Source organism: Spodoptera frugiperda, chromosome 26 (assembly GCF_023101765.2).
Source record: "Spodoptera frugiperda isolate SF20-4 chromosome 26, AGI-APGP_CSIRO_Sfru_2.0, whole genome shotgun sequence".
Taxonomy (NCBI): domain Eukaryota; kingdom Metazoa; phylum Arthropoda; class Insecta; order Lepidoptera; family Noctuidae; genus Spodoptera; species Spodoptera frugiperda.
In genome coordinates, this window is record NC_064237.1 from 2,361,598 (window position 1) to 2,373,910 (window position 12,313).

At 36.1% G+C, this 12,313-nt stretch overlaps 1 protein-coding gene across 9 annotated transcripts in view; it reads right to left on the bottom strand.

Moving 5' to 3' along the window:
• Window positions 1–12,313, bottom strand: part of LOC118264093 (axin) — a 61,242-nt gene that overhangs the window by 28,255 nt on the left and 20,674 nt on the right. For 7 of the 9 annotated variants that reach the window (XM_050704646.1, XM_050704645.1, XM_050704648.1 and 4 more), the window contains exon 2: window positions 629–674. The gene's annotated coding sequence lies outside the window, so the exon portion shown is untranslated. Of the gene's footprint in view, window positions 1–628; window positions 675–11,185; window positions 11,209–11,286; window positions 11,523–12,313 lie in introns of those variants that run through there. The other 2 variants (XM_050704639.1, XM_050704640.1) reach the window with 2 other exon arrangements.

The following is a 12,313-nucleotide window of genomic DNA, read 5'->3' on the forward strand; positions in this document are numbered from 1 at the left end:
CACACGCGACGGTTGTATTTTTATCCCCGTAAAGTTGAAAATTGAATGTAACGTATTACCTGATTGTGCTTTCATCACAAAAGCGATATAACTCGTTATTATGTCGTTAACGAAATAAATCCGTAGTGTACCAGATTGCCGACGCGACGGATTACTTTTAGGACGTATGAAATAAATTGGAAGCCATAGGTTATACGGCTGATACATTTGTAATATGTGATGGCGACCGACGCGGACGGCCACATCACATCGCCATTGTTAATTCATTGGACAATGACAGCAGAGCCAACAAACAAATTAAATCCTTTTTAATAGGTTTTCCATTATTGTGATCTCAGTTGCTTTTGTCTTTTCTCGTCTACTGTATACCATTTATTTGCATTCGGTTAGATACACCATATCGATACGTTCAAAATTGATTGGCATAATAGTAAAAACACACTCGTGTTTGTTTTCTATGAATTACTTTTAGTTATCAGCATATAGATAAATCCTGACAGGTCCAGAAATAAATCATACTTCACGAACCACGGCAATTCGATCAGATCTCAATAAATCATCATTCAATTGGCTTTTAATTTCGCAATCCGACTGCGTTGGTATAACGAATGGCTTCAATTTGCCTTACCTTAAAATTTTAGCTGAATGGTGCCGTATATGAGGAGAATATCATCCTGTAACAAAATAAACAAATATAAGTATAAAGTTCCTTTGACATTGCACGCTACAAAGTTTCTATCATATTGCTAAATTAATATTGAAGAGAGACTGCATGAAATTAGAAAACTATGTTGTATGTTTATTACTCTGCTAGTCAAAGGCGGCGAGAATGTCCCTATTATTTTGTACAGAGCATGCTAATATCAAGTACTCCAGTTACTTGGATTCTCTCAGTGGGAGTTAATATAAAAGAAAGGACAACATCTATACATATAATAAAATCGTAGAAAAGTGCTGTCTGTACATTGAAAATAAAAATAAAAAAAATAGCAGGGGTTATTGTTATGTCGATGTCGAACCCAAAAATGTAATTAACTTTTTTTTTGTCTGTTTGTCTGTTTGTCTGTTTGTCTGTTTGTCTGTTTGTCTGTTCGTCTGTGCGCGCTAATCTCAGAAACGGCTGATCCGAGTTGGATGCGGTTTTCACGAATATATTGTGGGATGCTTAAATTTACATTTAGTGTTTGTTTCATGTCAATCGGTTCATAAATAAAAAAGTTATGTCAAATTAAAGAATCACGTCGAACATTCTATGCTTATACCATTAATCTCCGCAACTATTTGACGGATTTGGTTGAAATTTGGTACAGATATAGTTTAGAACCTTAGAAAGGACATAGATATATTTTTATTTCAAAAATCAAAAAATAAAATAAAAATAAAATAAAAATAAAATAAACAAAATAAAATAAAATAAAAATTAAATAAAAAATAAATAAAAATTAAATAAAAATAAAACAAAAATAATAAAAATAAAATAAAAATATAATAAAAATAAAATAAAATAAAATAAAATAAAAATAAAAATAAAAATAAAAATAAAAATAAAAATAAAATAAAATAAAATAAAATAAAATAAAATAAAAATAAAAATAAAATAAAAATAAAATAAAATAAAAATAAAATAAAATAAAATAAAATAAAATAAAAATAAAAATAAAAATAAAAATAAAATAAAAATAAAATAAAAATAAAATAAAAATAAAATAAAAATAAAAATAAAAATAAAAATAAAATAAAAATAAAATAAAATTAAAAAATTATAAAATAACAAATAAATTTATTCCGGACATACAGCGCCATCTATTGTTCAATTTCGTACTTATAGTACGGAATTGAACAATGTCGGGCTGTTCCTATACTCCGTAGATAGATGGCGTTGATCGCGCAATGGTGTAATTACAATTGTTCAGTTCATGTTATTGTTTTAATTCATTGGAAATTTGTTTTTACAAAATAGTAAAAAGCAATGAAAAATATAACATAATACAACTTTTAGTACAAAGAAAACGCTCTAACGGAGTATAGATAATTCTATGTCGATCGTTACACGACTTCGGTTCATGTTATTGTTTTAATTCATCGAAAAAAGTTAACAAATAGTAAAAAGGTATGAAAAAAATTATATCAATATAATTAAACTTTTAGTACAAAGAAAATGCCCGAACGGAGTATAAATAAATAATCCAAGTTGTCTTTATCCTCGATAGATGGCGTTGGGATCGAAATAGATTGCGCTATGGTTTTGTTACAATTATTTGGTTGGGTATCGGCCGAGCGCTTCGGTACTATTGTAGAAAATGTGTATTATCAGTCGTATGATTATTTGTCTGTAGTGGTCCTGCTGTTTCGTATATTCTAAATTGGTTTCGTTGTATTTGTCAATTAATAAGTTTATTTGTTGGGTTTTCCTGGTTTTCTGGTTAAACTTTTTAACGTAGGTTTAGTTTGATATCGATTATTAGTAAACTGTAGTTAGTTTTTTTAATAAAATTGTAAGTCTAATTTATAAATTAATTAGATTAGATTTAAGTCGTTTCTTTTAAATTATTTAGTTTAAGCTTGGTTATTATAGCATAAAGGATAGGTTCTAATATAATTTCTTTTTTAATTGTTATAAATTCGTAATTCGTAGCTTTCTTTAGTTTTAAGTTAGTTTTCATCTTAAGTTCGGAAAGATTATAATATTTCTTTAGTTAAAGTCCGTTTTTAAACTATTTTTTCAATGCCCTAAGTGAGTATACATCTATTAAAATCAAACGCAGAGCTCATTATGTTGATTTTTGAAGAGTTCCCTGGAATATCTTCCACATCTCATTTTTGAAAAGATCCCGCGAGATCGGGAACTCATCATCATCATCATCATCATCAGCCTATAGCTATGGGAACTATGTGGTTAAAACCAAAAATTTGCCGGAAGTCACTATTCCACGCGAACGAAGTCGCGGGCAAAAGCTAGTTAAGAATATTCTTGTTTGCGTTTTACAAATGAATATTAACTTTAAGAAAATTAGCTTCGACTGTGTGTTAAAAAATGCTGTTTAACATGTTAACTAATCAATACTGTAAGGATTGGAACCAGCTCGATAGAAGCCGTAGGACAACACACAAAATCTTTTCAAAGACAATTTGTATAGTAAAGCCACAAAAGGACAAAACGATGCTCAGATTCGATGCCTTGTCAAGCAAAGTATTTTTTTTATAATGTTTTAGAAAAGATTTACACCCCTTTTTGTCTCATATCTTCCCATTCAAGTAAATACAGAGATAAAGATAAAAGTTCAGTACCCGCATGACAATAATGTACAATGTAAAAGTGATAATCTTAAACCATGCAACAAGTAAACATACAACAAAATGCAGGGTAGCTTGATGGAAACTTTCAAACAGACAAAACTGTGGACCAGAAACGAAAAAGACTGGGCAATGGGCAAGAAAAGTCATATTACAAGAGATAGAGATTAAAGTTACAATGAGGAAGAGTCACAATGACTGCCGCACTCAAAGACATTTAATAATTACTTAAACTATTCCTTAGTAACAATTTTGTAACCAAGGCTAAGGACTAGTTCAAGTAAACGTTAAATGACTGTGAGGTGAGGAAGTCCCAGTCCAAAATCTGTGGACTAAGTTCTGTTTTTACAGAAATTATATGGAGTGGTTTAACAATTTAGATCAATCCAGTGAATTTGGATTAAGATTGGTTATTGAACACTTTGCTTACCGTACTCTTAGTGCGAGTTTGTTTTACGTTACGATTACTTTAATCGGAACGAAAGCGCGTTCGGTGCTCTGATTGGCCAGCTCGAATAAATCAAACTCATACAAAGGGTACTGAATTATTAATTCTTTCCTTACAGCCACTTACACTGACACTATTAACACAAGCAAAGTCATAAGTTCCCATCATTCATCGTTAGAAACTAGAGAATTTAAGGCAGTAAATTCCTTGCATGTTATGCTGACAGCAATGGCCGCATAGTTCTCACTTGCTAGGTGCCATGCCCATAAACCAGTACATACACTTCGATCCGTTGCATTTTACGACCCATGTTGAATGGTGTGCCCGAAACATAAGTAAAGTTACATTGAATTTGGGTTTTACAATTCGATGGTCCTATTACAATTCGACAGACGAAATGTTTTTAATTTTGATGAAAATCAAGGTTTTGGACATAGAACCCTCATTTCTTTTAACGCTACGCTACACGACTTTCCTAAATTAATTTGACGGTAACTCTATCATTATTATAACTATAATCAAAAGCCCAAATAGCAAATAAAAAGTGCCAGATACGGGAGATGAAATTGTCTGTCATTCTAGCACAATCTGCAACAGTATGTATGAACAAATAACAATCAGCTAATGGCGTCAGATAAGCCAGCATTATTTGCAGTGCCATCGAGTCGCGGCGACAGCCAACAATCCTGGCCGCGCATTCCGTTAGGCAGCACCATTCCTCTCATAGTTATTGTCAAGTACCAATGTCACTCAGATCTAGACGGATAAGTGAGATACAAATACCGGTGCACCGGGTACTCCGAATTTATATCTAAAATAAAGCTGCCCATCTCCAGAAAGCTCTTGAAAAGATTTTAAACGCTGTTGGTGGTCGGTTGTCGGTAAGTATGTATACCGTATCTAGGTGTCACTTAGACAGGTAAAAAATACCGTACCTTGTTATCATTTTTATGTAACATAAATATATATTAACTTATTATACCTATTTGATTTCGGTGCAGTAGAAAGGAAAAGTTTCTGTACATGTTTACTTTCAAATACAACAAAGTCGCTCGAGGTGGATTGTGTGATGTTAAATGAAAGTAGTTACTCTTAGGCAAAATTTGCACGATTTGGAACAGCAGACAGACATACAAAATGTAAAATTACATCAAATATTTGCAACGTGTGTTTATCAGGCATCAAACGTAAAGGCGGGAAGCGGCGCTGGCGCCGGCGGGCCGAGGCTCTGAGCCGTCCGCGTGGGCTGTGCGCACGCAGCCAAAGCAAAAAGCCGCCCGGACACTGCGCTGCGGCATTCCTTATCCAAACCGGTCTTCGTTCAATGGAAGCCGATTGTAACAACTCAAACAAACTAAATCAAACCTTAACATTGCCAACACTAAAGTTCAAGTTTTGTTTGGATCAAAAAAGGTACAGCAGATGCGAGAAAATTATAATCATATTACAGGAGTAATAGTGGACAAAAAGTTGAATGATGGCACAAATGCAGAATATAAAATGGAGATTATGGCTTGACGTATTAAATCACAGAACAGTTGATGGATGAATTGTAAATGAAAGGGAGAGCGATGATAAATGCAGAATCGTTATAGCCCCATACAAAACTAAAGGCAATAACAAATTGTTGTTGTTTTTTGATTCTGTGAAATCATAAAAGGTTTACCTTCGAAACATCAGTGCAAATGCCGTGTTAAACAATTCTGATGAATTTAAAATTTTGCGTGTCAGTTACATTACTGTTCCACATTAGTACGTAATTAAGAGAAAAGCGTAAAATTAGGTAGCTTTATAAATTTAAGAATTAATTGTTATTATTCTAAACTCTTTTTTGACTCACAATTTGAAGTCGAAGGTCGTGGATCCACTATGTTTTTTGTATTTTAAAGGGAATTCAAACAAAGGATATAAAGAACCAACCAAACCCATGGCAGAGTTATCATGAATGGTCATACAGAAATCTTAAAACAACGAGGCAGATTAAATAACGAAGACTAACAATACACTATAGTTCAATTAAAGGGTAGACCAAGCAAACATTGGGCTGAGTGACGTCACACAGGGCCTGCTTTTTAGGTAGGCGGGTGGCGATGGCGGCTCACGACTAAGGCACCTCACATCTTCCGTCAAATTATACATTTTCCTCCTTACGAAGTGGGCAATACAGTTCGAAATCCAAAAGCCGAATAACAAATCTATTGGCATTGGCTTCGTCGGTAAGTTCCCAGTTCGTGGAAGTGTGGCCGTCGCCGTCATAAACTCTTGCGCACAATGCCGACACCCCTGCGCCCCGCGATAAAACTTGTGTTGGATTTCAAAATTCCGAACTGTTTTTTTAGAACCCAGCTTGTTAATAAACGCTTTGCCGACGAGTTATCGACTTTGTAGGATGTGAGTTTTATCACCGTGGTATTTTTGACCCAATGCTTTTAGGAGTTAACAAGTTTGAAATATTATTGAATCGAATATTAAATAAATGTTAGTATTGTGAGTTAATTTCGTAGCGTATCATTGGAAACAAGGCAAAGCTTCGGGTGGATATTCGGATATTCATAAAAGTATTGACGTTTTCACAAAATATTTGTCATGTAAACTAGATGGTTAACAAATACTTTTTTCTTAAAACAGACAAAAGAATACAACCGAAATAATTATTTAGCAATTTAAACAAACATAGACAACACAAAGTAAGGTTTGCTCTGCCATTATTAACAATGTCCACAGAGAAACGTTACTACAACGGTGAAAAAGGCAATTTCCAAGAAATAAGAATACAATTGCCAGCTTTGTGTTGAGAAATTCAACTTTGGTAAAGTTTAAAACTTGTTTTTAAGGCTTCAGAACTTTGAGAAGCCTACCCGGTGCTTGTGCGTTGTTCAGCCTGACAAAATATATTATTCCAAAAATTTTAATTTGGTGTATATCAATGATAGAGCATATAGATTGACATCTAAATACCGATACCATATTACAAATTAATCCAGTTTTAGAAATTAATGACGTTACATCTCGTTCACTTACAAGTCCATCAAAGAAACTTAGTGTCGTTTAATTAAAGGGATTGACAACATGAGTGGTGTGTACCAGTACGTACGTACAAACATACCCATGCGATTAAAGTTTCCTTAGAGTTGAGCCGCGTAAGTGTGTGCCAGCCTTGCGGGAGTTACAACTTGATAGGACATTCCGTATTAATTAACTAAATAAGTCTGGTAAAGCGGAGTGAGTTTGAAACAGTCGGCGGCGTTGGCGACTTGCGAGTTGTCAGTCGCGTGTCAATAAGACAGCCAGAGACACGGCGGATTTAAGTATGGGGCCGGGGGCGCCGGGCGCGGGCGGCGCCACCCCAGTGTGTGGTTTCCTTTTGATGTCATCTTCGCGCAAACTTTGCTACGGATCGGCTTTGAGATAGAGAGACGGAGAGTGACTAATTTGGCCCAGCATTTGATCTCGAGAACTCCAATGTGTGCGTCCCGCTCGCACCCACCGCCCGCCGCCGCCGCCGCCGGGAAGCTCTTTGCAAAATTTCGCTTTGATCGCAAAGTTAAATTATATGGGAATTGAGCATTAAATGGATACACATGTGAAGCGAGGACGCGAGCCACGCGCGAAGCTGGTCCGCGCTGCGAGCCGGGCCGGGTGACGAGTTGGCGACCACGGCCGCTCGGACGGGCCGCGACCCATCCGAAATAAAACACCCGCCGTTTGACGATTACGGCGACTTACATAAATAATGAGCGAGGAGTCACTTTCAAAGTTATACATTTGTGAGAGCGGCGCTTGTATTTAACTCCGCCTAATTTGCCGCGAGTACGCAGTACCTTTGAGAGCTCCGTTTTTACTAGTTTACGAAACAGATATTTGCGCCCGCCTTTCCTTTGATACGGCACTTTGTAGAGCATTTTACACGAGTTTCTTTTGAGGCCATTCAGACGGTGAGTAACGAAAGGCTGTCTTTGATAAACACGTGCGAGGACTCTTCAGTACTTATTAGGGGTGCTCTCTTTGAAAGTGCTTCTTGTGAAATCTATTTGAAACGTTCACAATATCAAAGCGGGCCCGATGAAAGCTGCGCTAATTAAACTGTCACTAATAAAATTATGCGAAAAATTGAATCTACGAGTGTTTTGTTCACGATAAAAGGCCCGTGTAATTTTAATATTTCATTAGTTTTAAGAACACGTCTTTACTGAAGCTTCGAGTTGTGAGTGGTGAGTAGAAATTGGTATACAATAGACAGCTGGTAAGTGCTTGGTTCGAGCGTAGTCTAGTGTTTTAGCGTAAACTTGTTAGAGGAGAAGACATAATCTCATATCAATTCAGCGAAGCCTGGATAGTGTTGTGAGAGGGAGAGCTATTAGTAGGTTATTAATGTTGGGTTACACACTCGTGTAAGTCAAAGACAAGTCCGCAAAGTGGCGCCTTTGTGCGCGGCGTTGGCGTCGGCAAGCGGTGCGCGCCGGGAAACGCTCCGTGTTTCAAGTCGTTCCCTGCGACAACTCTTTGTGTAGCGACACCTTTACAATACACCGCTCCAACACAACGTGCAACGCATACTTTACAAACATCGTCATTACAAAGAATCTAATGTGGATAGTGGGTACTATAGCAGATTGATTAAATTTCTGCAAAAGGAAGATTTGCCATTTTCCTTAGAATACTTTATTCCCATAATTCACAGAAAAGTATTATTTATTTGATAAAACAACAGACATTTGAGGTAATAAGTAAATTAAGATACCAATGCAAAAATAACAGGCGTATGACACTGAATTTCCTTACATCAATGACCCGATTTACATCAAAGACGTCCAATAGACTTTGATGTTTAAATCGAGAAATGTCTTTAACTAGTGCCCTTGTCATGTTAATAGCATGGGTGGTGCTTTAGTAACAGGCAACTTTGTGGGGCCTCTTAACGATACAACTTGGCACAAAGGACTGGGTTGCACCCGACCGTCAGAACACCTGATGAAAAACTAACAGCAACCTAAACGATGCGAATAGTCAACCCTTTATATCATTAAACAACCTTAATTATTCGTATTAATCATTTTAATCCTCATCACTAATGAGGTTTTATGCTAAAAACGAAAACGAAACTGATAACTCTGAACCCTTTGACACTAAACAAAGTTAAGGAGTGGTAGAGACAACTTTAAATACATTATATATGTACATACGTTTCAAATTGCCTTTAAGCCATTACACGATTATTAAGTTGGCTAACACAAAGGTCGACGGCAATATTTATTAGACATGTAAGCGCTAGATATTAAAGGCTCCGTAAATATCAAAGGAATAGTACAAAGGAAAAAATATAATCAAATCTCGAAATATAAGCGCTTCTAAGAAACATTCGAAATCAAAGAGACACCTAATTTATAAATTGCAATTACACCGGCAGTCACCAGAGTTCGGCGGGCACAGAAAAAATTTAGAGAGAACAGATTACGAACACTAAATTTAATTACAAAGCGAACTCGAATATTACAAATTGGAGAGGATAAACGCGACAAAGTAAAAGAGAAAACACACCCAAAAGGAAACTCGTAGCATTGATATAAACGAAATTTAAATTAAGTACAAAGGGAAAGAAGATGAAAAAAATCCTTTCATTGAAAGCTCTCACCCCCGGAGTCAGAGGGCCGGGCGGCTACATCAAAGACACCTACCTCCCGTCTCTAGCCTTATCTGTGCGAAACCGAGTTTGGAAATTAGCACACAGCGATCCTTTTTCTGAGTCTCGTCTGTGGCTCAAAGACGCCGCGTGCGCACCCTTTCACCAGCTTTTAGCATTACGCTTTCATGAAGGGTTTTTTGTATAATTTGTCTTTGGACAGGCGGTAACGCGATAATGTAGCTAATGACAATATTTTATTCAGATCTCCGGCGCTGAATCAGAATTATTTGTCGTCGCGGAGGCCTGGACAACATCTTAATGTTGCCGCGATTTCGTTCAACTTTTAGATAAAAGCGATCAAAGTAGTTTGGAAGAGTGAACTATTTTGTCTTGTTCGTATTTAATATTGTCTCGGGCGTCGGTTACAGACAAGGTCGTCAGTTTTCCACGGGTTTTGTTTATTTTGCGCTTGTATTATTTGAGAAATATTTAAATTATTTATTGGGTCCGTTTACGTTAAGGGCTCGGATAGAATGGTAGTTCTACTTTGTCTTGATACATGGTGTAAAGACAAGTTTATAAAGAGTTGCATGAAATTAGTCTAATTTCGATGACTCATTTTTACTGACTGCCTTTATTGAGTATTTAATTGAGCACGTAGCATCTTAAGCTTTTTTTAATGAATTATACCTGAAGGTTTTTTAATGAAATGACATACGGTGATGGAAAACATTACGAGAAAACCAGGACTTATTATAATTTAAAATTTAGTACCGCCAATCCGCCTAGTCGAGGTGATTAGTCCTCATTCCTTCTCCGTGTAAGAAGAGGCCTTTGCTCAGCAGTAAGACAGATACAGACTGATGATGATGACAATGATGAAACTTTAACTGGACCCTGGACAAGGTACCTCTTAAAAATGACGACCAGTCACCGACGGACGGGTAGTGGATCCTCTTAATTTTCTTGAACCTGTACGACATCATCGTCTGCCAAGCATGGGGATTTTGAAAGATTTTATTCTTACAATCGGTCAGTTACTGTTAAAACTTAGATTTTGTTTTGTTAAGAGGTCGACGTTTGGTTATCTTGCCTAATGCTGCTGATGAAGATGCCTCAACGATGGAGGACGACTGCCCATAAGCAACCTATTGCCTCAGACTCGAAGACAGCCATAAAATAACGTAAACGTACAGCATTATACCTAATATAAGAACTTATGTATGCAAAAGGTTTCATACTTTTATAAACATTCACAATAATTAAAATTTGTATTGCAACGATTCACTAATTTATTGAGATTTCGGAAAAGAAAAAGATTCCTTACAGAGCGCGCTCTTGAGACGCGTTGATGTCTTTTCTTTAAGAACGTGCGTTGGCGAAGTTTTATTGCCAACGTTTAAATTTAACTCGATTTTATCTTAACAGTTATGGGTATACGTGTGAATATAATCGTGTGAATAGTTAGTATACTCAAGTGTTGTTTAGTAAAGTAATATAAATAAATAACTTATAATTGTTATATTTCTAAACATTTAACAAGCCTAAAAGCACTAACAACGTTTTTAAATAGCTCTCCAACTATAAAACGTTTAAGCAACAATGAAACTGTTACAGAAACTTTAATAGGTCTAAACAATACAACTAAATGAACAAAACATCAAAAGTGCCACTACAGCAAGGGCAACTACAATAAATCCATACAATATGAAGTAACAAAACAATATTGTCGGAACACAGACGGCCCAACGTATGAAACAATAGGCGCATTCAAATAAATATTTAAAATAACGACTACGCTCTGACAAAAACTTGCCCACCACCGACTGAAGAGGGATGCCAACACAGCACACTCGATTGTGAACCCTTTGTTAGTTCATGAGTTTATATTTTATTAGTTCAGAAAAGTTCAAATTACTACCTGTGCAAAGTTTAAAATCCAATTAATTTATAGTTAAATCCAATTGTTAAGCGATATACACAGACACTGATTACACATACAACTTCAATAAACACTTAATTTTAAATAGCTTTTATTAACCACACACAATACGACACAAGAATCTAAAGTTAATACAGTTTATAAGTAACTACGCGATCGTATTTCGGGAAATTTGCGGAAAGCGACGCAACGCTGCGTCACCCACGGCTGCCGACAAGCAACTGTCAGAATTTAGCACACAACAATGCGCGCGCAGCACGTGGCTTTAAAAGTAGGCGGAGTCATCCCAATTCAAGCCCTGTGATTGGACTAGCGAGTCCTTTGATCAGCCGCCGGCAACTAACTACATCGCTCTGCGCCTTAATCTCGGTAGTAACGTCCTTTTAAAACAGGTAATTTTATTACAAAAATGTGGATACTTTTTATGGTCAGTCGAGCAAGCGTTGTGGGCTGGCAAAGGACCCCTCGGGCCCCAGCCAGATGATATTTTCCACATGCATGGCACGGCCCGCGCTGAATGCAATCCCAATAATACATTACCGGATCAGTTACTGTCAAAGGATGACAAGTTTATCCAGGGTAACGAGACTACAAAGTTCTGTGAATTTATGGGAATATGTGGGAGTTTCTCAGAAAATTGTCCATAAATTATTTAATTGCCAAAAAAGGAACAAATACGCAATTTCTTTTGCGTTTAAAATTATCAAAGTTTTAAGGGCCAAAGGTATTTTACAGAAAGATTGAAGACATTCATGTTTTGAAGTAATTTAATTCTTTTGGTATCAAAGTTCATGCGTGGGATGTTTGATCTTAAGAGATTATATTTTCTTTGTGGAAAACACGGGATTAGCTCGATGCCAGTTATGGTCATTAAGTTGATCATAATAATTATTACCAACGGACCCAGCGAACTTGGTTTCGCTTTGAAATTTCTGCACATATTAGCATTTTTTTCTTACATAAGAACCTTCTCCTAGCAATAATTAAGGCAACAAAAATAGAATTA